The sequence below is a fragment of the Puma concolor genome, chromosome F2, assembly GCF_028749965.1.
Source record: "Puma concolor isolate L17-30 chromosome F2, mPumCon1.1.hap2, whole genome shotgun sequence".
Classification (NCBI taxonomy): domain Eukaryota; kingdom Metazoa; phylum Chordata; class Mammalia; order Carnivora; family Felidae; genus Puma; species Puma concolor.
In genome coordinates, this window is record NC_141684.1 from 54,492,835 (window position 1) to 54,519,048 (window position 26,214).

Sequence of the window (26,214 nt, forward strand, 5' to 3'; positions counted from 1 at the left end):
CTAGGCTCCTATATAAGGAACACTAAGCACAGTAAATAATATCTTTATCCAGAGTTTAATAAAAAAAAAAAAAAATACAAGGACAAGTCAAATGGAGGAAGGATTCAATAGTAAGTTGCTATTCAATTAAGCAAAACAGCAGGGGCAGAGATAACGAGGCCCAGGGTTGTGCTCTGTGATGCTGTGCCTTAGTGTAGGGACAAGAACTGAAGCATCTGAAGAGATTGATCATTTGTTGGCATAATGGTTTAGGAAAAAACTGGATATGAAAGACTGGTAGTACTTCTATCAAGAGTTCATCTACTGGGGCACCTGGCTGGCTCAGTCCGTTAAGCATCTGACTTCGGCTCAGGTCATGATCCTGTGGTTCATGAGTTCAAGCCCTGCATCAGGCTCTGTGTTGACAGCTGGGAGCCTGGAGCCTGCTTCACATTCTGTGTCTCCCTCTCTCTCTGCCCCTGCCCTGCTCACACTCTCTCTCTCAAAAAGTGAATAAATTGAAAAAAAAAAAATATATATATATATATAAGAGCTCATCTATTGAAAAACCATGAAGAAAGATGTTTAAATGAGATAATACATGTCAAAGTTCCTACTCTCAGTACTGAATAAATATTAATTGAATGGAATCTGCTTCCTAGGTGCCAGCTCTTCAAGGATGGTTAACACATCTATTAGACTATATCTTGAATATCAGATGACTTTTAAGAATCCTTTGGCAGAGTCTGTGCAGCAAACACTGAATTCCAATTTGCTAACAAGCATGTGTCTTACAAATGCTCTGTGTTGGCTCAAGTGAAAGACATGTGCTTAAGATACCAGACAGAGTTGTCATTCACTGAATCATAGACTGCCGGAGTTGGAAGGGAAACAGAGATTATCTAGTAATCCAATACCCTCATTTGACCACTGAGGACACCGAGACCATGAAAGGTGGAATGCCTTGTCCAGCTAGGGCTGCTTAGCGAGTTTGGTGGGGCTAGGATTAGCACCCTGATCTGCCAACCTCAAGTTATGACCCTCAAGTTAGTTTCTTGTGCTAAGAATGTCCTGCCGTTCACTCCCTTAGAACTGTGGCTAGAGAGATCACAACTTTCTGAAGTGATCTGCCACTGCTTATCAACTTCTATTTGTGGAAAGTTCTTCCTTCCTACATAAAGTACCTCAGGCAGAGGTGACCTCACCGCGGCTGTGGTCGCATGTGATAGGCTGGGTGGGACCCCCTGAGAATCCTGCCTGGGCCAATTCCTCATCCCTGTGCAGTTTCCAAAGGACATGTGTACTCAGCCCTTAACTGGGACCTCTCCTCCTTCGCCGAAATGTTCCTACTAGTTGATTATAGAAGCATTAGAAAAAAGAGGGGGAAAAGCAAGAAGCCAAGACCTATCTTGAACCTTCTTACCCCTGACTCTTACTGAGAAGGAGGCAGAGGCAGTTACAGCCCTGTGTGTGCTTGACTTCTTAAAACCCAGAGACACTATTCATTTGTAAATCTGTCCCAGTCAGGTTACTGTGCATTTCCCCTCCCCCTTCAGTGTGCAGGATCAGAACTTCTGACCTGAGCTACTGGTCTTGTCACAGTGACTTGATACAAAGTCTGCTGAAGTCAAGGAAATTTTCCCTGTCCAATCTCACCTTAAGGTGAATGCCTGGTTTCCATTAGACTTTCTGAAGTATTAGAGAATATTCGGAGGCTCTCATAACCAGCCAGAATTCTGGCCTAGCCAAATCTCTATGGTTGAAATAAGGGTGATTTTCTTTGGGTTTGTTGTTCATGTTCCTGTCCATTCCCTTTGTAGAAATTTATTGTGGGCTCTTGCTTATCATGTCCCTAATACACATGTGGGAAATAACAGTGAATAAGATCTACTTTCAGGGAGCCCACAGTCTAACAAATTCCTACCAGATTGTCTGTAAAGAAGTTTGAAGCCCTTTTTCTTCTTTATCCCTAGGATCAAAATTAGATCTGCTGAGAGACTTTACTTGTCTACCACAATCTGGGTTGTTATTTTGATACGTACCCTAAAACAATTGTAGCCAAACAATCTATACTAAGAAGATTGTGTGGTTTGGTCAGGAGGTAATTTCTGAGTAGCTAGTCCAAGCATGAGTTTAAATCACTGAATCTGGCATATAACCTTGGTTGCTCTCACTGGATGAAATGGAACAGAGTATCACTGTGAGATAGGTGTAGTAGAATTAAAGTGATTAAATTTTTACGCTTCGTCGAAGATACTGTTTTGGGAAGTCCAGTGTTACCATTTATATGTAGGGGAAACAGGCTCAACTCTAGAGTTTTGAAGGCAGGTCTGGGAGTTTAGGGTAAAGAGGTTAGCAGTAACATATGGGGGGGAGGGGGTACATTCAACTTGCAGAACAACCTGGGGCCTTGAGGTGCAAAGAAACAAAGGGATCCTGCCTTTATGTTGCTCTATGAGGACTGACTTACAGCGTGTTGTATTGATGCTCTGCCCTACAGTTACCAGTAACACACTTGCTTTCCTTACGTTTTTGTCATAATGGAAGGTTAAGTGAAAGTAAAATCTTTCTGATTCAGACTAATTGGGGATGGCTCGTCAAAAATGTGAATTTCGGGGCGCCTGGGTGGCTCAGTTGGTTAAGCATCCGACTTCGGCTCAGGTCATGATCTCGCGGTCCGTGGGTTCGAGCCCCGCGTCGGGCTCTGTGCTGACTGCTCAGAGCCTGGAGCCTGTTTCAGATTCTGTGTCTCCTCAGAGCCTGGAGCCTGTTTCAGTATCTGTGTCTCCCTCTTTCTCTGACCCTCCCCTGTTCATGCTCTCTCTCTCTCTGTCTCAAAAATAAATAAACGTTAAAAAAAAATTTTTAAAAATGTGAATGTCAAAAGTGCTCCAACATTTTAAATGAAAGCCATATTTTAAAGAGGTGGTGTGCCTTGAAATACCGTTTGATCAAACCTGCAGACAGAATAATTTGAGTCCATTAGTGTGACCTTCATTGTGGGCTCTTCAGTGAGATGGGAGAGAGCAGGCTTGAGTCAAAGCAGGTGTTCCTGCTAGCTACCCCTAACTCCACTTTACCTCTCTGTAGATAGATCAAGAAGTGATATAACACAGGGTCTGGATTCAAATTCTGGCTTCTCTATTTGCTAGTTGTATGGCCATATCAAGTTGCTTAACATCTGTATGCTTTGTTTGCATCTATAAAATTAGCACAATGTTGTCTTGTCATTGCCTGTTGTTATTGAATATGGCCCAAAGACCTCCTGAAATTTGAAATGGATGGCAGTTTATCTCTTTTGTGGTTTCAGAGAATCTTTTATAAAATTTGGTCAAGGATACAAAATTCCACAGTTATTTTGACTATTACAACCTCCTCCTTATTACGTTACCAAGGTATTTAAGAGAACTCCTTCCTGAAGTGACTTCGTTCATCTGAATTCTCTGGTTCCATTGTATATGTGGTGAGCTTGAATCTTTCTTTTTTTCTCAGGAAGCTGTGAGCCATTTATATACTTGTGCAAAGAGGACAGATACTCTGTCTCTTAGGTTCATAGTCTGCTCAGATCTATAGCTCTTATACTAGAATAAACGCTACTGTCCAAAGAGGTGAGAAGAGTTTTATCATATGCATTGAATGTGTGTTGTTTAAAAGCTGTGGTAAGGGGGTGCCTGGGTGGCTCAGTTGGTTAAGCATCCGACTTCAGCTCAGGTCACGATCTCACGGTTTGTAGGTTCGAGCCCTGTGTCAGGCTCTATGCTGACAGCTCAGAGCCTGGAGCCTGCTTTGGATTCTGTGCCTCTCTCTCTGCTTCTTCCCCCCCCCCCCCTCTCTCTCTCAAAAATAACCATTAAAAAATATTTTTTTAAAACAGCTGTGGTGAAAATAACAATAATGTCATCTTCCACCACCTCTCACTTCATATGGCGAAGAATCTCCGAGGTGTGGGTTTGTCCTTCCTGTTCACCTCTGCATTTGAGTCTAGGACCTGTTGTACTTTTGTTTGGTCAAGAAGTCATTCTTTGTTCTTTCAGTAGATTAGGATGTGTAGCCCAAAGTGTACCTTTCAACTCTGGTACCTACTTGCTTCTACTATTAGGGAGAGATCCAGAAGGAGGAGAAAAGGACACTATGGTTAAACAACTTGGGGAAATTCTGGTTAAGAACAGAGACAGTTTTTTGTTTTTTTTTTTTTTAAGTTACAAAACATTTTAAACATAGAGGAAGTTGGAAGAATAGTACAACACCCATATACCTATAAATATATAAAGAAGTTATTGATCATAGATGCCAATGGCCATTTTGAGTTTCTAAGAAGGTGAATACATTTAGATACATTAATAAAATACTGGTTTATAATTATTTTTATAAATGAGAAATCCATGGGTAAGTATCTTATATTTGGGATAAATAACTGAAACTGCATTTAAAAAAAATTATTTTGAGAGAGAATGAAACCAAGTGTGAGCAGGGGAGGGGCAGAGAGACAGAGTGAGGGAGAAAGAGAGAGAATCCCAAGCAGGCTATACACTCTCAGCACAGAGCCCAACATGGGGCTGGACCCTAAAATTGAGTGACATCATGACCTGAGTCAAAACCAAGAGTCAGATGCTAAACTGACTGAGCCACCCAGGTGCCCCTAAAGCTGCATTATTAAATAAACTGTCACACATGCAGAGAAAGATTAAAGTGTTGTTTGTGGGTCATGCAACCTTTGAAATATTTTCCCTAATAAAGCTGATAATTTTTTCAGTGTCAAGTTTCTAAAACAAACAAACAAAAAAGAGTATTTCATGTGGTAAATTTTCACCTGTGTATCTGTGAATACCATTCTTGTGTGTGAAGTTTAAAAACTGGTAGAGAACACTACCTTTCTTGGTATATCAGTCTCCATTAAGGGTCAAGTGGAGGAGATGGCAGTTGTGAGAGGTGCCATCATAACAGAATTAAAAAGTGCCAAGGGAACAGAAAATCACAAGGTGTTTATACCCAGGAAAGAGTATCCGATAATATGTTTTCCACATTCTAAAAGGAAAATGACTTAAAATAGCAGAATAGTCTAAATGAAAAGAGCATATACAGTGGGTAGGATATTCGGATTGACACATTTTCTGTCAGCAACAGTGTGACTATTGCATAAAGGAGTTAAGCATTTGTGAACACTGAATACATTGTATAAGGACTCATATTGTTCAATATTTATTTCAGTATTACCCAACATTTAATGTATTATAATTCATGGAGGAACCTCAGAGTTAACATCAGTTGACCCTCTTTGTAATCTTGGAAGGTGAATATTATTATCCCCATTTATATTTGTGGAAAATAAACCCCAGAGAAGAATAGGTCAGTTTCTTCTGTCTGTCTGTCTATCTATCATGATTTTGTACCAAATAACATAGATATTTGTCAAACACTGAAGAAAACAGTGAGGACCAACAGATTTAAGAACTTAAATCTGGTGCTTAAGCAACAGTGGTAATTTAAAGAGATAGGAGTATTTTGGGGTAAATTATAAAAACAATATGAAATGCAGTTTTTATAGGTTGTCATAAACATTTCATGTAGCTGTGCATGCTTTACAAGTCAACTACAAGAGCTTAGTAAAGGCCAATCGATACTCACTAATTTCCGTTAATTTAGGTTAGGACCCAAAGTTTATTTAAATAACATTTTTTTTAAAAAAGTAAACTTTTGGGGCTCCTGGGTGGCGCAGTCGGTTAAGCGTCCGACTTCAGCCAGGTCACGATCTCGCGGTCCGTGAGTGCGAGCCCCGCATCAGGCTCTGGGCTGATGGCTCAGAGCCTGGAGCCTGTTTCCGATTCTGTGTCTCCCTCTCTCTCTGCCCCTCCCCCGTTCATGCTCTCTCTCTGTCCCAAAAATAAATAAAAACGTTGAAAAAAAAATTTTTTTAAAAAGTAAACTTTTGAGGCATTAAGGGAAAGACAACTTGTTGCATACAAGGGAGCCCCCATGACTATCAAATTCCTCAGCAAAAACATTACAGGCCAGATGGGAGTAGCATGGTATAATCAAAATGCTAAAAGGGAGAAAATTTCAACCAAGAATACTATGCCAAGGAGGGTTATCATTCAGAATTGAGGAAGAGAGCTTTTTAGAAAAACAGAAGCCGGAGGAATTCATCACTGCTAAACCAAGCCTTACAAGAAATGTTAAAGAGCTTCTTTAAGCTGAAAATAAAGGGCACTAATTAGTAACAAGAAAACATATGAAAGTAAAACTGTTACCAGTAAAGGTAAATATATAGTAAATGTAGTGAATTAATCACTTATGAAGCTTATGTAAAATTAAAAGACAAAAGTAGTAAAAAAAACTATACCTACAATAATTAAGGGATACACAAAAGAATGTAAAATGTGACATTAAAAACATAAAACTTGGGGGAAAGGAGTAAAATGGGAGAGTTTTAGAATGGGTCCAAACTTAACTTGCTATTAACTTGTTATAAAATAGACTGTTATATACATACACTGTTATATGTACCTCATGGTAACTACAAAGCAAAAACCAATAGTAGATACACAAAAAATAAAATGAGAAAGGAACCTAAGAAAATTACACTACAGAAAATCATTAGAAGACAAGAAAAGAAAACAAGAGAACAATGGAACAGAGAGAAACTACAAAACAGCTAGAAAACAATTAACAAAATGGCAATAATACATACCTATCGGTAATTACTTTAAATGTAAATGGACTAAATTCTCCAGTTAGGAGACACAGAGTAGCTGAATGGATTTAAAAAACAAGACCCATCTATATACTGTCTATAAGAGACTCACTTCAGATGTAAGGACACACATATACTGAAAGTAAAGGAATGGAAAAAGATGTTTCATGCAAATGGAAACCAGAAGAAATCCGAGGTAGCTATACTTATCAGATAAAATAGGCTTTAAAACAAAAATTATAATAAAAGACAAATATGGGCATTACATAATGATAAAGGGTTAGTCCAGCAAGAAGATATAACATTTGTAAATATTTATCCACCCAACATAGAAGCATCTAAATTTACAAAACAATTATTAACAGATTTAAAGGAGAAATTGACAGCAATATAATAATGCAAGGGACTTTAATATCCCACTTATATCAATGAGTAGATCATCCAGGCAGAGAATCAATAAGGAAGTAACAGCATTAAATGACATATTAGGTCCGATGGGCTTAATAGATACATACCGAACATTTCATCCAAGAGCTGCAGTATACACATCCTTCTTCTTTTTTTTAAAGGTTATTTATTTATTTTGAGAGACAGAGACAACGTGAGTGGGGGAGGGGCAGAGGGAGAGGGAGAGAGAGAGAGAATCCCAACCAGGCTCTGTGCTGCCAGCACAGAGCCTTGATGTGAGGCTCAAACTCATGAAATTGTGAGATCGTGACCTGAGCCAAGACCAAGAGTTGGATGCCACCCAGGTGCCCCTACACATTCTTCTTGAATGCATGTGGAATTTAAGTGTGCATATTCTCTGGGGCAGACCATATGTTAAGCCAAAGAACAAGTCTTAATAAATTCAAGAAGACTGAAACCATGTTAAGCATCTTTTCCAACCACGATGTATGAAACTAGAAATCAATTACAAGTATAAAACTGGAAAAATTGCAAATATGTGGAAAATAAAAGACCTACTGAACAACCACTTGGTCAATGTAGAAATCAAAGGAGAAATAAAAAAAATACCTTGAGACAAATGATAATGGACATTTAACATACCAAAGTCTGTGAGATGCAGCAAAAGCAGTTCTAAGAGGGAAGTTTATAGCAACACATGCCTACCTCAAGAAATAAGAAAAATCTCAAATAATCTAACTTTACACCTAAAGGAAATAGAAGAGCAAATGAAGTCTAGAGTTGGTAGAAGGAAGGAAATAATAGAGGAGAAATAAATTAAAAAAAGACTAAAAATACAATGGAAAAGATCAATGAAATTAAAACCCGTTTTTTTTTTAAAGATAAAATTGGCAAAGTCTAGTGACTAGACTCACTAGGGATAAAGGAGAGAGGGCTCAAATAAATAAAGTCAGAAATGAAAGAAGTTACAACTGCTATACCAAGGAAATACAAAGGACCAGCAGAGACTACTATGCCAACAAATTGGACAATCTAGAAGAAATGGATAAACTTCTAGAAACATAGTATCTTCTAAGACCATGATGAAATAGAAAAATCTTAACAGACTGATTACTAGTAAAGTGATTCAATCAGTAATCAAAAAACTGAACAAAAAAAATTCAAGACCAAGAGGTGATTTATACTGGTGATTTATACTAAACATTTAAAGATTTAATATTATCTTTTTCAAATTTTTTTTAAAAAATTGAAGGGGAGGGAATGCTTCCAAACTCATGTTACAAGACCAGTATTACTCTGATACCAAAATCAAACAAGGGCACCACAAAAAAGAAAATTACAGGGTAATATCCCTGTTGAACATAGATGCAAAATCTTCAACAAAATATTAGCAAACTGAATTCAACACATTAAAAGGCTCATACACCATGAGCAAGTAGGATTTGTTCCAGGGATGCAAGGATGTTTCACCATCTATAAATCAATTGCTGGGATACACCACATTAACAAAATGAAGAGTAAAAATTACATGATCTTCTCAATAGACCCACAAAACATTTGACAAAATTTAACATCCATTTATGATAAAAATCTCAACAAAGTGAGTATAGATTGAACATACCTCAGCATAATAAAGGCCATATAGGACAAGCTCAAAGCTGAGATTATACTCAGTGGCAAAAATCTGAAAACTTTTCATTTAAGATCAGAAGACAAGGATGTCCACTGTCACAATTTTATTCAACATAGTATTATGCTAGAAATCCTAGCCATAGCTTTTAAGGAGGAAGAAGAAATAAATGCATCCAAATTGGAAAGGAAGATGTAAAACTGTCACTATTTGTAGATGATGTGATTTTATATATAGAAAACCCTGAAGAACTAAGTTGGAACTAAGTTGGAACTAAGAAACGAATTCAGAGAGAGAGGGAGACAGAAAATCCCAACCAAGCAGGCTCTGTGCTGTCAGTGGGGAGCCCCATGCAGGGTTTGATCCCATGAACTCCTGAGATTATGACCTGAGCCGAAATCAAGAGTCAGCTGCTTAGCCTACTGAGCCACCCAGGTTCTCCCTATTATAACTTTTTATGTAAAAATAGTTTTTCCTAATAACCTTTATGCTAGATTGCAAGAAGAATCAGGTGACCAAAATCACTATAGGAAGTTGAAAGAACGACCTTTTTGAACAGAAATTTCTTTTAGAATAAGAATAAAGAGCTACAAAAAAAAAAAAATACTATCACTCAACATATGGCTAAAAGCACATTTTCAGAACCTCTTGAACACCCACCAAGCACTCATGTAACAAGAAATGCAAATAGCAGTCCCTGCTCTTTCTGTAAACCCTATCTTGGGTCATTTCAAACTGTCAAGCTGCTCCTCTCTCACTGCCAACCATCTCATTCCCGTTCTAAGATGCTACTAGTTCATTGCTTACATGGAGTCAGATGTCCATTTTCCTCCTTCTCTGCCCCTCCCCTGCTTGTGTGCACTCTCTCTCTCTCTCTCTCAAAATAAATAAACTTTAAAAAAATGTAATAGAAATGATGTAGTTTCATTATATGCCTGTGTTTTTATGTTAAAATTAAGATACTTCAGGGACGCCTGGGTGGCTCAGTCGTTTGAGCGTCTGACTTCGGCTCAGGTCATGATCTCACAGTCCATGAGTTCGAGCCCCACATCGGGCTCTGTGCTGACAGCTCAGAGCCTGGAGCCTGTTTCAGATTCTGTGTCTCCCTCTCTCCCTGCCCCTCCCCCATTCATGCTCTCTCTCTCTGTCTCAAAAATCAATAAAGGTTAAAAAAATTTAAAAAAAAAATTAAGATACCTCAAAGATCTTGTTTACCTTCAGTGATGAGTTGATGGTTTTATTGTTTAAAAAATTTTTTTGGCTGTTTCATTTAATCCCATAGTTACTTCATTCAACAAATATTCACTGAGCTCCTACTCTTTGCCAGCTGCAAGAACATAAGTAAGAACAAGACTTGGAAAGAGTTCCTGTACACACACTATTTGAGACAGATAATAAACTGTGTTTACTGGTGGTGCATTACAGAGATAAGAATGGAAGAAGAAAGAAAGAAAGAAAGAAAGAAAGAAAGATAGATAGATAGATCTCTAGCTATACTGATTTTGAAAAGAGAGAGTATAAATTACTAATGTCAAGAATGAAAGGATGTCACTACAGATCTTACAGATTTTAAAAGGATAATCAGGACATACTATGTTAGTAGAGGATTTTATGCCAGTATGTTATGCCAGTACTTTTGATGGCTTGGAGAAATGGGAAAATTCCTTGAAAAACATAAATTAAATCTGACCACAAGAAGTAACATAATATTTAACCCACCATCTGTTAAATAAATGGAATTTATGGTTAAGGACCTTTGCACATGGAAAACTCCAGGCTTGGATGGCTTCACCAGTGAAATCTATCAAATACTTAAGGAATAAATAATACCAGTCTTACAAAAACTTTTACCAAAAAAGAATATGGAATTTTCCCAGTACATTTTAAGAGATCAACATAACCCTGATACTGAAAATATCCAATGACCTTACAAATAAAGAACATTATAGACTTTCATGTAAATAGACACAAAAATACTAAACAAAATATTAGCAAATCAAATCTAGCCACATAAAAATGGATAATACATTATGATCAAGGTTTTCCCTCTCTGGGAATGTACTTTTGGTGAAATGCTTGACAATTAACTGGTATAATTAATTACAGTAGTATACTGAAAGGAAAAAGCCACACGATCATCTCAAGAAGTATGAAGAAAACAAAGTTCAACACCCATTTGTAATCAAAAAAAAATTCTCAACAAATTAGAAATAGGACAGAAATTCCTCAAACTGATAAAGATTGTATATAAGAAACCTATAATTGACATCATGCTTAATAGAAAAATCAGTTCACCAACATCAGGAACAAGCAAGTATGTGTGCTCTAACCCCTATATTCATTGTGTTGGAGGTTTAGCCAGTGTGATAAGGCAATAAAAATACATGAAAGACATAAAGATTAGAAAAAAAAGAAAGTAACACTGTCTTTCTTTGCAGATGATATGATCACATACAGAGAAACCCTTAAGGATTTTGGCAAAACTACTAGAACTGATTAGTGAATTTAGCAAAGTAATAGTATACAAGGTTATTTTATAAAATTCAATTGCATTTGTAAAATAAATTTTTTTAAAAATTACAATGACATCAAAAACTAAACATTTGGGAAAAAAATTAAATAAAAATGTACAAAAAATGTGTAAGATTAAAACACTGATGAGAGTAATTCAAAAGGACCTAAGTAAATGTATTGATATACCGTGTTCAATGAAAAGATTCAATATGGTTAAGATGTCAGTTCTCCACATTGGGGCACCTGGGTGGCTCAGTCAGTTAAACATCCAACTTCGGCTCAGGTCATGATCTCATGGTTCATGAGTTTCAAGACCTGCCTCAGGCTCTGTGCTGACAGCTCAGAGCCTGGAGCCTCCTTCGGATTCTGTGTTTCCTTATCTCTCTGCTCCTCCCCTGCTCTCACTCTCTCTGTCTTTCAAAAATAAATAAATGTAAAAAAAAAAGATGTTAGTTCTCCACAAATGGATTTATAGATTCAGCATGGTCCCAGTCAGAATCTCAGCAAGAATTTTGCAGTAATTGACAAGCTAATATAAAATGGGTGGAAATGCAAAATAACTATAATAGTCAAAACAATTTTGAAAAATAAGAATAAAATTGGAGGACTTATTCTACTTGATTTTGGGACTTGCTATAAAGTGAGAGTAGTCTGGGGCACCCAGATGGCTCAGTCGGTTAAGTGACCAATTCTTGATTTCAGCTAAGATCATGATCTCACTATTGTGAGATCAAGGCCTGCATCAAGGTGTGGGCTGAGCATGGAGTCTTCTTGGGATTCTCTGTCTTCCTCTCTCTCTGCCCCTCCCCACTCTCTCTCTCATGCTCACTCTCTCTCAAAATAAACAAATAAACATTAAAAAATAATAATAATAAAGTGAGAGTAATCCAGACAATGTGCTCCTGGTGCTATACAATAGGCAGATTTAGGCAACAGAATAGAGAGCCCCAAAAGTAGACCCATGCAAAAATGGTTCAACAAAGGCACCAAAGAAATTGAGTGAAGTCTTTTCAACCACTACCCATATGGAAAGAAAATCCCCAAAAAACCTGTACCCTTACCTTGTACCATACATAAAAATTAATTCAAAATGAATCAGATACAAATAGAGAAGTTAAAACTTATCAAGCTTCTCAAAGAAAACAGAAGAGATTATCTGCTATCTTAGGGTAGGCAAAGGTTTTTCAGATAAAAACTAGAAAGTACTAATGTAAAAGAAAAATAGATAAATTAGACAGTCAAAATTGAAGCCATTTGCTCATCAAAAGACACAAGAAAATAGATCAATAATTAAGTGAATTTCCTTTGCTGTCACTTTCATCTTGGGATAGCCAAACATTAGATTCCTTTAATGCCTACTTTGTACCAGCCGCTTTGCTGAATGCAGAGAATATACTATTGAACAAGAAGGACGCAGTCCTCCTGGAACATTCAATTTGGTGGGAGAATAGTCAAACTAATAAATATTATGAAATGATAACTGCAAGGATAATGAAGGCATAGGACTCATATTGCAGTTTTCATTTTACAAATGTAGAAACCTGGCAGTGGTTAATAATTTGCTAAGTTGCAAAGCCAGTCTAAGCTCATATTTGCTGACTCCTCTTCTCCTGTCCCCCCTTTTTTTCCTGTTGTTTTAAGCAAAAAGAGTGGAATTTAAAACTTAAGCTTAGTAACTAGGATCAAGTAGTAAATGGTATTCATGTTTTTAGTTTACTACAAAGAGAAATAGAAGTGTAGCTATTTAAAGAAATTCCATTTTAACGTTGCTGTCTTAACAGCCTTGTTTTAAAATTAGTTTTTCAGACTCTGATACCAACACCAAAGTTAGGCAAGTTTCCCTAATTATATTCTCTTGTAATGTAATGCCCAGTGAGTTGGAAAGGAGAACTCTGCTCAGGCAGCCCCTCTAATCTTTGCTAAGTATTTTTGGTGTATCCTTTTTAAAAAGTTGGCAAAGTGGACAGGAAGGCACTGGCGAGTAGAAGCAGAGAAAAATATAGGACTTGGAGCTTATCACGTGGGAAAGAAGACTTTACTTTCTAAATATGTAATGGAAAATTAATGTTTTGTTCTTCTTTCTACCCTTTGATGGGTGACAGCAAAACATTGATTATGTGTTGTGTTCTTAAAGTGTTTTACACTCTTTACGGTCATTCCATATATGGGACCTCTTATAATATCCTTTCAGTTTTATCAGAAGGCAACCATTGCAAGAGGTTAAATGGTTCTTTCAAGATCATGTAATAAATGACTTTGAGTCCTTTCTTTCTGATCTTCCTCCTTGTTTGTTTTTATCTCATTTGTCATGGGTTTATAGATTTTCATGTTGATATCTTCCATTGAGACTCATTCTTGCTTTAGTCGGTTTACTCACGTGAAACTAGCGATACCCATCTTGTTTCTCAGTAACTTCCAGGCCATCATCATTGTGTCCCCTTCACCCCAAAATATCTGTTAATTCACAGTTGCCCCATCTTATTGGTACAAACCACACCCCCCCCCAAAGTGCTTGTGTAGGAATAGAAACTCAGTAAACATTCAAATGAACAGAAAATGAAAGAACAAGCAAGTTATTGTATGGATTCTCTCTGATCATTTTCCCCTATCACCTTTCTTTTCAGTATCTCATCTATTACCACATCCTATTTGCGTTTCTGCCATGTTGTTTTCTTCCCCAATAATTATTATCTTCATTCCTATGGTATCCCCACTGCTTACTTTGTTTCCTTGCACTTCCTCCTCATTGAAGTCCATTTTTCACAGAATTGGAAATCTGACATTTGGAAATTGGAAAATTGATATTTCTATCCAAAATAATCCTAAGTTTGGCGTGCCTGGGTGGCTCAGTCGGTTAAGTGTCTGACTTTGGCTCAGGTCATGATCTTGCGGTTCGTGAGTTTGAGTCCCACATCAGGCTCTGTGCTGAACTCAGAGCCTGGAGCTCTGAACTCAGCTCTGAACTCAGAGCCTGGAGCCTGCTTTGGATTCTGTGTTTCCCTCTCTCTCTGCCCCTCCCCTGCTCACACACACACACACACACACTCTCAAAAATAAATAAACATTAAAATAAATAAAATAATCCTAGGTTTGACATAACTTTTTCTTATTATAGAGGCAATATTTGTAGAATATTTTTAAGTGCTGATAAGAAAAAAGGAACTAATAATCATCTAAAATTCCACTTATCTTTCACAGGTAACCACCATTCATCTTGCTGTGTATATCCTCCCAGATCAACAGGAGTGCTATCACTTATAGGGAGATCACATATCTGGCAAACTATTCTTGGTGACCCACCCTAAAACAAAAAAACCAGCTAACAATGCTAGAGTAGCTGCAAGAGACATAAAAATACAGCTCATACTTGCCTAAGTAAAATTAGAAAATATTTACTTAGTGCTGTGGTATGCAAAACACCATGCTAGGCATGTCGGGAACTCAAAAATAGCAATAATTATTTTGTACTTCCTAGGAGTTTTCAGTCCAGTGAGAAACACGCACCCCTTACCTTATTCACTCTTACTCAGTACAGTCCCCACAAATGTGGTTATGTGGTTTCTTGGACTGCAGCAAATTAAAAGTCGGGAATTAGTAGGAAGAAAGTACATCTCCCTACCAACAGTCAGTGTCTGAAGAGCAAGAAGCATGAACTGATGTTGATGGAGGATCTGGAATCTATATTTCAAGTACTGTGCTAGTGAGCATATGAAATAGGAAATTTTACACTCTGGATCCATGTAATGTGGTAGCAAGGACCTCCTGATGGCACATCACTCAGTATTGCAGTTTAATATTTCCATGACCTTGTACCATCAGGAAAAGTTTGTTATGCTCAGTAGAGAGACAAGAAGGCAACTAATACATTTGAGAGAAATTTGCAACAAAAATTATTAAAGTTTATCAGTCAAAGGGGTAGAAACTTCTTTTATTAAAAACCAATTTATGTGGCATATGTCCACTAACATTGATGGGATTATTACTTTTACCATGAGTACAACAACATGGAAGTACATTGCCAATGATTTCACTCATTCCCAACAGTTGTCTAAGGGTTTATGGCCTTGTCAGTAAGGCCCCATATTGCTCTCCTGACATTCCTTTCCAGGTGCAGATCTCAAAGACCCAAGAGATGATATTCTAACCTTACTGTGCAAAATATGTTGGACATATAACATATAGTGTGTTTTTCAAGGGGTCGCTATTGACAGAGGGCACTGGATTCCTTTCTTAGCTGTTGCTCTAAAAGTCAGAGTGACCTATAGAAAAATAAGTCCCAGCCCTCATGCGCCTCTTAACATACAGGGTCCTGAATAGGCAGGGGTTTTCTCTTTCAGCCTTTGCTGTCTAAATGGGGATCCTGAGAGATCCCTGCCAAAGTCAGCTGGAAAAAATAATTATGTCCCTGCCTTGCCTTTGGCTCATGCATTTTCCCTAGATCATGAGAATCAACTTGCCACTGTTTTCCAAAAATGAAACAATAGCCTGACCTAGGAGGCTGATGGCTAGGGACAATCAGGAAGCAAACCTGCTTTACTTGTCACCTGCTTTATGTCAGGCACTTTCCCATGGTCCCCACGTGAGGTGTTCCTGTCACATAGAGGAAACAAACATATTTGCAGATATTTATAGTACAGTCTTCTGAGTTCTGTAGTAGTGAGCTCAAACGTGTTCTGGGAACACAGAAAAGGGAAAGTTAACTACTTAGGGGAGTCCATGAAGGCTTTGGAGTAAATGATGTTAGAACTAATTCTAAAGGCTGACAAAGAGATTGTAAAGTGGAGAATGAGGTGAATGGTACTCCAAGCAGAAAGCAAGGCAAAACAACAAGGGAAGCACAGAGTGAGTGCAGAGACCAGGGGACAGAAAGGAGCCTGGTGGAAGGACAGGGAGATGAGGGTGTTAGAAGCAGCCATTAGCGTTAGGATATCGGCCTTGCTGACTTTGCTGGGGACACATCCTGCCAGTGTCATGCATCATATAAGAAGCATTTCAGTTTCGGGGCACCTGGGTGGCTCAGTCGGGTAAGCATCTGACTTTGGCTCAGGTCATGATCTCAGGGCTGTGAGTTTGAGCCCCGCGTCGGGCTCTGTGCTGACAGCTCAGAGCCTGGAGCCTGCTTTGGATTCTGTGTCTCTCTCTCTCTGCCCCTCCCCTGCTCGCACTCTGTCTCTCTCTCCTTCAAAAATAAATAAACATTAAAAAAATTTTTTTAAACAAGCATTTCAATTTCATAAGGAGGATTTTTTGGGGGGAGGGAGGCGATTACATACTTTTTATCCCATGCTTGTATTGGGCATGAATTTTAAGTCGTGTGCTTATAAATACAGAAATAACAGACTGTGGAAAGATCACGATAGCCTACCCGTTCTGAAAAATGTGCAAACAGCTAAGTTTCTATGTTAGAGAATACTAACAGCAAACGAAAAAGACAAATTTCTGGTGAATTTAATCTCATACCATGCATGTAATGTGAAGCTAATAATGGGGCTGTAATGAAAAAGCAAGCCACGATATTAACCACAATTAGGAATGAAGTTCCATATAGTACATGATTAAAATACAAATATGAATAAAGGTACAAAATCAGCAAAATCTCAATACATTTGAATAAAATGCCAGCAAGTTACCATTGCTTATTAATGCAAAATGATACTTCAGGAAAAACTGATAACGAAACATAACAAACTCAACTGAATCCCAGTGTTATGCTCAGAGTTTTAAAAAAAGCAGATACTTTACCGGGAGCAAGACCAACTAAATTCTAAAAGGAAACATATTTCAATGAACATTAAAGCTATAGGACAGGTCCCCCGAATGTACAAAACTATCATAAAAGTTTTAATCTTCACCCTCAGACCGTAAAAATACATCGTCTTCAGGGCCAGGTAAACAGAACCTGAAAATCCACCACCATTGCCAGAATCCCAAGGATCCCCTTCACTACTGGAACTCACTGCAGTGCAGATCGAGTCGGCCCCGATGTGCAGAACACCACCTCCCAGTCCCTTTGCAGAGTTTGGTTGCAAAGTTGGTAACTATTAAGGTAGAACTCAGTATTAAGTAATATTTTTTTGTCACTTTTGACCCACAGACTACAACAGTAATAAATTTAAAACTAGAGTCTGAGGTAAATAATAAATTCCACCTCAGCTGGACTGGATTTATTTGCTGTGTGTGGCCTACTTCTGTGAAGAAGAGGACCCATGTGTTTCCTAGGATGTGTTGTGTCGCTGTTCTTACCACTGAGGAGGGTGGGGGCAGGGTAGCAGAGCGGGGCCTGGTAACCGTTAGCCACACTTCGCCTCTGGTGGTCCTCCTTCCATCTGTAATATGGTATCTGAAGCATAAAATGCATTTGAGGGTAAGGCTGTGCATCTAGATAAGTACTTAAGATTTTTCTGCATAAATGAGGTCGTCTGCCTTAGATTTGTTCAGATTTGCAGTAGCATTGTACGACAGATACGTTTGTGCCTTTTTTTCTCTGCATTCTCATGATGTTTCTGTTAGAACTATGTAATACTTAAATGTAGTGCCCACTTATTCTATGTATCTTTAACTAGATTTTATCTTTGTTATTTTTTTTTTCTTTTTTGTAATTGGGCTATTTGTCTAATTGTTGAATTTTTTTTAGTTTAAATACTTCAGAATTTATTTTCTTTATGTTTGTTTTGTTTTTATTTTTTTAATTTAATTTTTTATTTTTTAAAATTTACATCCAAATTAGTTAGCATATAGTGCAACAATGATTTCAGGAGTAGATTCCTTAATGCCCCTTACCCATTTAGCCCGCCCCCCTTCCCACAACTCCTCCAGCAACTCTCAGTTTGTTCTCCATATTTATGAGTCTCTTATGCCTTGTCCCCCTACCTGTTTTTATTATTTTTGTTTCCCTTCCCTTATGTTCATCTGTTTTGTCTCTTAAAGTCCTCATATGAGTGAAGTCATATGATTTTTGTCTCTCTCTGACTAATTTCACTTAGCATAATACCCTCCAGTTCCATCCACGTAGTTGCAAATGGCAAGATGTCATTCTTTTTGATTGCTGAGTAATACTCCATTGTATATATATACCACAACTTCTTTATTCATTCATCCATCAATGGACATTTGGGCTCTTTCCATACTTTGGCTACTGTTGATAGTGCTGCTATAAACATGGGGGTGCATGTGTCCCTTCAAAACAGCACACCTGTATCCCTTGGATAAATGCCTAGTAGTGCAATTGCTGGGTTGTAGGGTAGTTCTATTTTTAGTTTTTTGAGGAAACTCCATACTGTTTCCCAGAGTGGCTGCACCAGCTTGCATTGCCACCAGCAATGCAAAAGAGATCCTTTTTCTCCACATCCTCACCAACTGTTGTTGCCTGAGTTGTTAATGCTAGCCATTCTGACAGGTGTAAGCTGGTATCTCATTGTGGTTTTGATTTGTATTACCCTGATGATGAGTGATGTTGAGCATTTTTTCATGTGTCGGGTGGCCATCTGGATGTCTTCCTTGGAGAAGTGTCTATTCATGTCTTTTGCCCATTTCTTCACTGGATTATTTGTTTTTTGGGTGTTGAGGTGATAAGTTCTTTATAGATTTTGGATACTAACCCTTTATCTGATATGTCATTTGCAAATATCTTCTCCCACTCTGTCGGTTGCCTTTTAGTTTTGCTGATTGTGGCCAAGATCAAAGAGGTTTTTGCCTGCTTTTTCCTCGAGGATTTTGATGGCTTCGTGTCTTACGTTGAGGTCTTTCATCCATTTTGAGTTTATTTTTGTGTCTGGTGTAAGAAAGTGGTCCAGGTTCGTTCTTCTGCATGTCGCTGTCCAGTTTTCCCAGCACCACTTGCTGAAGAGACTGTCTTTATTCCATTGGATATTCTTTCCTGCTTTGTCAAAGATTAGTTGGCCATATGTTTGTGGGTCCATTTCTGGGTTCTCTATTCTGTTCCATTCATCTGAGTGTCTCTTCTTCTGCCAGTACCATACTGTCTTGATGATTACAGCTTTGTAGTATAGCTTGAAGTCTGGGATTGTGATGCCTCCTGCTTTGGTTTTCTTTTCCAAGATTGCTTTGGCTATTCGGGGTCTTTTCTGGTTCCATACAAATTTTAGGATTATTCGTTCTAGCTTTGTGAAGAATACTGGTGTTACTTTGATAGGGATTACATTGAATATGTAGATTGCTTTGGGTAGTATCGACATTTTAACAATATTTGTTTTTCCTATCCAGGAGTATGGAATCTTTTTTCATATTTTTGTGTCTTCTTCAATTTCTTTCATAAGCTTTCTATAGTTTTCAGTGTATAGATTTTTCACCTCTTTGGTTAGATTTATTCCTAGGTATTTTATGGTTTTTTGTGCAACTGTAAATGGGATTGATTCCTTGATTTCTCTTTCTGTCGCTTCATTGTTGGTGTATAGGAATACAACCAATTTCTGTGCATTGATTTTATATCCTGCAACTTTGCTGAATTCATGAATCAATTCCAGCAGTTTTTTGGTGGAATCTTTTGGGTTTTCCATATAGAGTATCACGTAATCTGCAGAGTGAAAGTTTGACCTCCTCCTGGCTGATTTGGATGCCTTTTATTTCTTTGTGTTGTCTGATTGCAGAGGCTAAGACTTCCAATACTATGTTGAATAACAGTGGCAAGAGTGGACATCTCTGTCTTGTTCCTGACCTCAGGGGGGAGAGCTCTCAGTTTTTCTCCATTGAGGATGATATTAGCGTTGGTTCGTTCATATATGGCTTTTATGATCTCAAGGTATGCTCCTTCTATCCCTACTTTCTTGAGGGTTTTTATCAAGAAAGGATGCTGTATTTTGTCAAATGCTTTCTCTGCATCTATTGAGAGGATCATATGGTTCTTGCCCTTTCTTTTATTGATGTGATGAATCACATTAATTGTTTTGTGGATATTGAACCAGCCCTGCATCCCAGGTATAAATCCCACTTGGTCGTGGTGAATATTTTTTTTAATGTATTGTTGGATCTGGTTAGCTAATATCTTGTTGAGGATTTTTGCATCCATGTTCATCAGGGAAATCAGTCTGTAGTTCTCCTTTTTAGTGGGGTCTCTGTCTGCTTTTGGAATCAAGGTAATGCTGGCTTCATAGAAAGAGTTTGGAAGTTTTCCTTCCATTTCTATTTTTTTGGAACACCTTCAAGAGAATAGGTGTTAACTCTTCCTTAAATGTTTGGTAGAATTTCCCTGAAAGCCATCTGGCCCTGGACTCTTGTTTTTTGGCAGATTTTTTATTGCTAATTCAATTTCCTTACTGGTTATGGGTCTGTTCAAATTTTCTATTTCTTTCTGTTTCAGTTTTGGTAGTGTATATGTTTCTAGGAATTTGTCCATTTCTTCCAGATTACCCATTTTATTGGCAATAATTGCTCATAATATTCTCTTATTATTGTTTTTATTTCCGTTGTGTTGGTTGTGATCTCTCCTCTTTCATTCTTGATTTTATTTATTTGGGTCCTTTCCTTTTTCTTTTTGATCAAACTGGTTAGTGGTTTATCAATTTTGTTAATTCTTTCAAAGAACCAGCTTCTGGTTACATTGATCTGTTCTACTGGGGTTTTCTTTTGTTTGTTTTGATAGCATTAATTTCTGCTCTAATCTTTATTATTTCCTGTCTTCTGCTGGTTTTGGGTTTTATTTGCTGTTCTTTTTCCAGGTCCTTAAGGCATAAGGTTAGGTTGTGTATCTGAGATCTTTTTTCCTTCTTTAGGAGGGCCTGGATTGCTACGTACTTTCCTCTTATGACCACCTTTGCTGCGTCCCAGAGGTTTTGGGTTGTGGTGTTACCATTTTCATTGACTTCCATACACTTTTTAATTTCCTCCTTAACTGCTTGGTTAGCCCATTCATTCTTTAGTAGGATGTTCTTCAGTCTCCAAGTATTTGTTACCTTTCCAAATTTTTTCTTGTGGTTGATTTCAAGTTTCATAGTGTTGTGGTCTGAAAATATGTACAGTAGGATCTCGATCTTTTTGTACTTATTTAGAGCTGATTTGTGTCCCAGTATATGGTCTATTCTTGAGAACGTTCCATGTGCACTGGAGAAGAATGTATACTCTGCTGCTTTAGGATGAAATGTTCTGAATATATCTGTTAAGTCCATCTGGTCCAGTGTGTCATTCAAAGCCATTGTTTCCTTGTTGATTTTTTGATTAGATGATCTGTCCATTGCTGTGAGTGGGGTGTTGAAGCCCCCTGCTAGTATGGTATTATTATCGATGGATGAGTTTCTTTATGTTTCTGATTAATTGATTTATTTATTTGGATGTTCCCACATTTGGTGCATAAATGTTTATAATTGTTAGGTCTTCTTGGTGGATAGACCCCTTGATTATGATACAATGCCCTTCTGCATCTCTTGAAACAGTCTTGATTTTTAAATCTAGATTGTCTGATATAGTATGGCTTCTCTGGCTTTCTTTTGTTGACCATTAGCATGATAGATGGTTCTCCATCCCCTTATTTTCAATCTGAAGGTGTCTTTAGGTCTAAAGTGGGTCTCTCATAAACAGCATATAAATGGATCTTGTTTTCTTATCAATTCTTTTGTGTCTTTTGATTGGAGCATTGAGTCCATTGACATTTAGAGTGAGTACTGAAAGATATGAATTTATTGCCATTATGATGCTTGTAGAGTTGGAGTTTCTGGTGATGTTCTCTGGTCCTTTCTAATCTTTTGAGAATCAGATAGATATAGATATAGATATATCTATCTATATCTATATCTATATCTATATCTATATCTATATCTATATCTATATCTATATCTATATCTATATCTATGTATACATTTTCGTCTTTTCTCCCCTCAGAAAGTCCTGCTTAAATTTTTTGCACGGCTGGTTTAGTGTTCACAATCTCCTTTAATTTTTGTTTGTCTGGGAAATTTTTAATCTCTCCTTCTATTTTGAATGACAGCCTTGCTGGATAAAGAATTCTTGGCTGCATATTTTTCTGATTCAGCACACTGAATATATCCCACCACTCCCTTCTGGCCTGCCAAGTTTCTGTGGATAGGTCTGCTGCAAACCTGATCTGTCTTCCCTTGTATGTTAGGGACTTTTTTCCCTTGCTGCTTTCATGATTCTCCCCTTGCCTGAGTATTTTGTGAATTTGACTATGATATGCCTTGTTGAAGGTCAGTTTTTGTTGAATCTAATGTCCTCTGTGCTTCCTGGATTTTGATGTCTGTGTCTTTCCCCAGGTTAGGAACGTTTTCTGCTGTGATTTGCTCACATAACCCTTTTACCCCTATTTCTCTCTCTTCCTCTTCTGGGACCCCTGTGATTCTGATGTGGTTCCTTTTTAATGAGTCACTGATTTCTCTAAATCTTAAATCATGCTCTTTTGCCTTAATCTCCCTCTTTTTTTTTCTGCTTCATTGTTCTCTAGAAGTTTGTCCTCTCTATTGCTGATTCTCTGTTCTGCCTCATCCATCCTTGCTGCCACTGCATCCATCCGTGATTGCAGCTCAGTTATAGCATTTTTTATTTCATCCTGGCTATTTTTTACTTCTTTTGTCTCTGCAAAAATGGATTCTAATCTATTTTCAACTCCAGCTAGTATTCTTATTATTGTGATTCTAAATTCTGGTTCAGACATCTTGCTTGTATCTGTGTTGGTTAAATCCCTGGCTGTCGTTTCTTCGTGCTCTTTCTTTTGGGATGAATTCCTTCATTTTGTCATTTTGAAGAGAGAAAAGGAATTAATGATGTAGAAAAATTGAAATTAAAAAAAATTAAAATTAAAAAAATATTAAAATTAAAAATTAAAAACACACACACACAAAAATTGAATAGATGATGCTAGATCCTAGGTGTGTTTTAGTCTGGGTGTTGAAAGTGGTTTGAGAGATTAAATAAAAAAAGGGGGGGGGGAGAAAAAAAAGGTATTCATTTGAGAATTTGAAAATATTAATGCACTGAAGTAGACTAAAATGAGATGATGGGGGTAAAATAGAATTTGAAAAAATAAACACAAAGGTAAAGAATATAGCAGAAAAAATTAAAGAAAAATATTTTTAATAAAAATTAAAAATAAATATGAATTTTTTCGTTTTCTGTATTTAAGAAAAAGAAAAGAAACAAAAAAGAGAAAAAAGATAAGAAAGAAATGAAAAAAGAAAAGAATCATTTGAAAATTTGAAAAAGTGAATACACTGTAGTAGACTAAAATAAAATGATGGAAGTAAAATAGAATTTGAAAAAATTTACATAACAGCAGAAAATATAGTAATAAAAATTAAATAAGAATATTTTTAATAGAAGTTGAAAGTAAAAATGAAGTTTTTCTCTTTCTGCATTCAAGAAAAAGAAAAATAAAAAAGGGAAAAAAGAAAAAGAAAGAAAAAAGGAAATTGTTTGAAAATTTGAAAAGGTGAGTACACTGAAGTACACTAAAATAAAATGATGGAAGTAAAGTAGAATTTGAAAAAATTTACACAAAAGTAAAAAATATAGTAATAAAAATTAAAGAATGATATTTTTAATAAAAATTAAAAATAAAAAATTTTTTCTCTTTCTGTATTCAAGAAAAGAATTGTAAAAGAGAAAAAGGAAAAAGAAAAAAAAGAAAGAAAATTGAATAGATGAACGTGCTAACAGATTGACGTAGGATTGAAATTACTTTGTTTTTCCCTAGAAGTCAGTCTATGTAGCTCTTTATAGTCCATAAATTAAGCGGGCAGTAAGACTTGTGTTCTTGAAGAGCGAAGTTGGCCCAGTTGGGCGGGGCTCAGTGTAACAGCTCCGCTCTCCACTAGATGGCGCTGCTAGCCTACTGGGGTGGATTGTTGCGGGGCTCGTATGTGTGTATGCGCATGCGCGGGATTGGTGAAAATGGCGCTAGCCAGCTACCCAGTCTGTTCTCCCGTCCTCCGTCTTCAGCTCTCATCCGCTTCCCGCTTCTTCACTCTCCCTGACCAGGCCCCAGGCAGTATCTCTCTCCCGAGTTTTGTCTCAGATGCGGCTGTTTTCCCCGGCCTCTTACTTCCGAAGGACTCCGGCTTTGACCCATTCTGCGCCTCTGCGGGAGGGTCTCACTGAGCAATGGCTCACCGAGAACGGTCTCACCGAGAATATCAGCTGCACCCAGGTACGCCTTCTGGACTCTGTTGTTGCCGGTGCCCCAAGACTGTGGCCAGGTGCCAGCTGGCCCCAGAAAATGTTCGCGAGACAGTGTAGCAGCAGCATCTCAGGGATTATGGAAAATCACAACACATATCTGGCACCACCCTTAATGACCTTGCCCCAGCACCAGCGAATGTGGCCGCCTTCTGGGGTCTGCTGGGACCAGGTGGCTTCAACAGTTTCTACCAAATGTCCTTCCAGCAGTGGAACTGCTTTTCCTTCTGTGGCCCAAGAACCTCCCAGCCAGACCCCACTCCGCTCTTGGGGATTCGCCCTTCCCACCAGTGCACCACCAGGTATCAAGCTGTGGAGTTGCAGCCTTTGTGCTCCCCTTGTTTACAGTCTTAATGGAATTTAAACTCTCTCCTTTCTCCTTTCTCCCTTTTTAGTTTAGTCCCTGTGGCTGTTTCCAATTTTCCACTTTCTTTCCAGCTGCTTTTGGGGAGGGGTGCTTTTCCCCTATCCACCCCCCCCCCCCCAAGCTGAGCTCTCTCAGCTTGGAAAAGCACATCCCTTCCTGCGCCTTCTAGCTCCCCAAGTTCACTTCCCCACGTGGCATACCTGCTGAATTCTGTAGTTCAGGTTGTGCAGATTGTTGTGTTAATCCTCCAGTCAGTTTTCTAGGTGTGTAGGATGGTGTAGTGTGGGTCTGGCTGTACTTCATGGATATGAGACACACAAAAAGCTTCCATTCTGTTCCGCCATCCTGGCTCCTCCTCTGAGTTTTTTTAAAGTAAGCTCTATACCCAGTGTGAGGCTTGAACTCACAACCGTGAGATCAAGAGTCATATGCTCTACTGACTGAGCCAGGCAGGCACCCTGATCTTTTTTATTTTAATCCCCCAGTAAGATATGGAACAGTAGTGATTGCTTTTTTTTAATTATCTGTGTTAAGTATTATGGCACAGTAGAATATTCAGAGGCCTGAGTCTTATTTTTTATGTAGCTCTTAACCATGCAATCTTGAGTAAATTGTGCTTGTTCCTTTATTCACCTGTAAAACAGAGGTGGACTATATGTCTTTTTCATCTTTTTTTTAGCTTTAAAAAAACTTCAAAAGATAATTAAAAATTCACTCACAGTTGTAAGAAATAACACAGAGAGACCCTGTATAACCTTCACCCAGTTTCCTCCAAGAGTAACATCCTGCTTAACTACAGTACAGTATCACACCCAGGAAACTGATACTGATATAATCCACTGACCTTATTCAGATTTCAGCAGTTTTACATGCACCTGTGTTTGTATGTGCATGCAATATTATCACATGTGTAGATTTTTGTCACTAACACCACAGTGAAGCTAGATATCGTTCCCATCACGAGGATCCCTCCTGTTGCCCTTTTATGGAGACTACTACCTCTTTCCCACCCTACATCCCTAACCCCTAGGAACCACCAATCTGTTTTCCATGTCTATAATTTTGTCCTTCAAGAATGTTATATAAATGGAATCATATGGTGTATAACCTTTTGAGATCTACTCTTTTCACACAACATAGTTCCCTTGAGATCCATCCAAGTGCTAGAGAAGGTAATCGAGAGGACATGGCCTCCAGCTGACCTGAGAGCTGGACCTGGGCAATCAGAGACTCCTCACCTCCTCCCTTGTTCTTGGAATGTAAATACACATTCTGCTCACCATTCCCACACTAGGAGCTGTTTTAAGGATGTAGGTTTGAGAGAGGAAGGTGTTATTGAGACCATCTGGATGGTATATGTGATTGAACCCAGTTAAGGCCTCGTTTAAGCTTTTAAGATCCTGGTGGGCAGATGTGGAGATCTACTTGTCTCGTGGCTGCCCAAGATAAGCCTGGATTGTAAGTTCCCTTGCTTGTTAACCTGCT

General features: G+C 38.0%; 1 protein-coding gene across 2 annotated transcripts in view; it reads left to right on the plus strand.

Moving 5' to 3' along the window:
• ZNF704 (zinc finger protein 704) overlaps window positions 1-26,214 on the plus strand; it is a 247,396-nt gene that overhangs the window by 6,131 nt on the left and 215,051 nt on the right. The window lies entirely within an intron of this gene.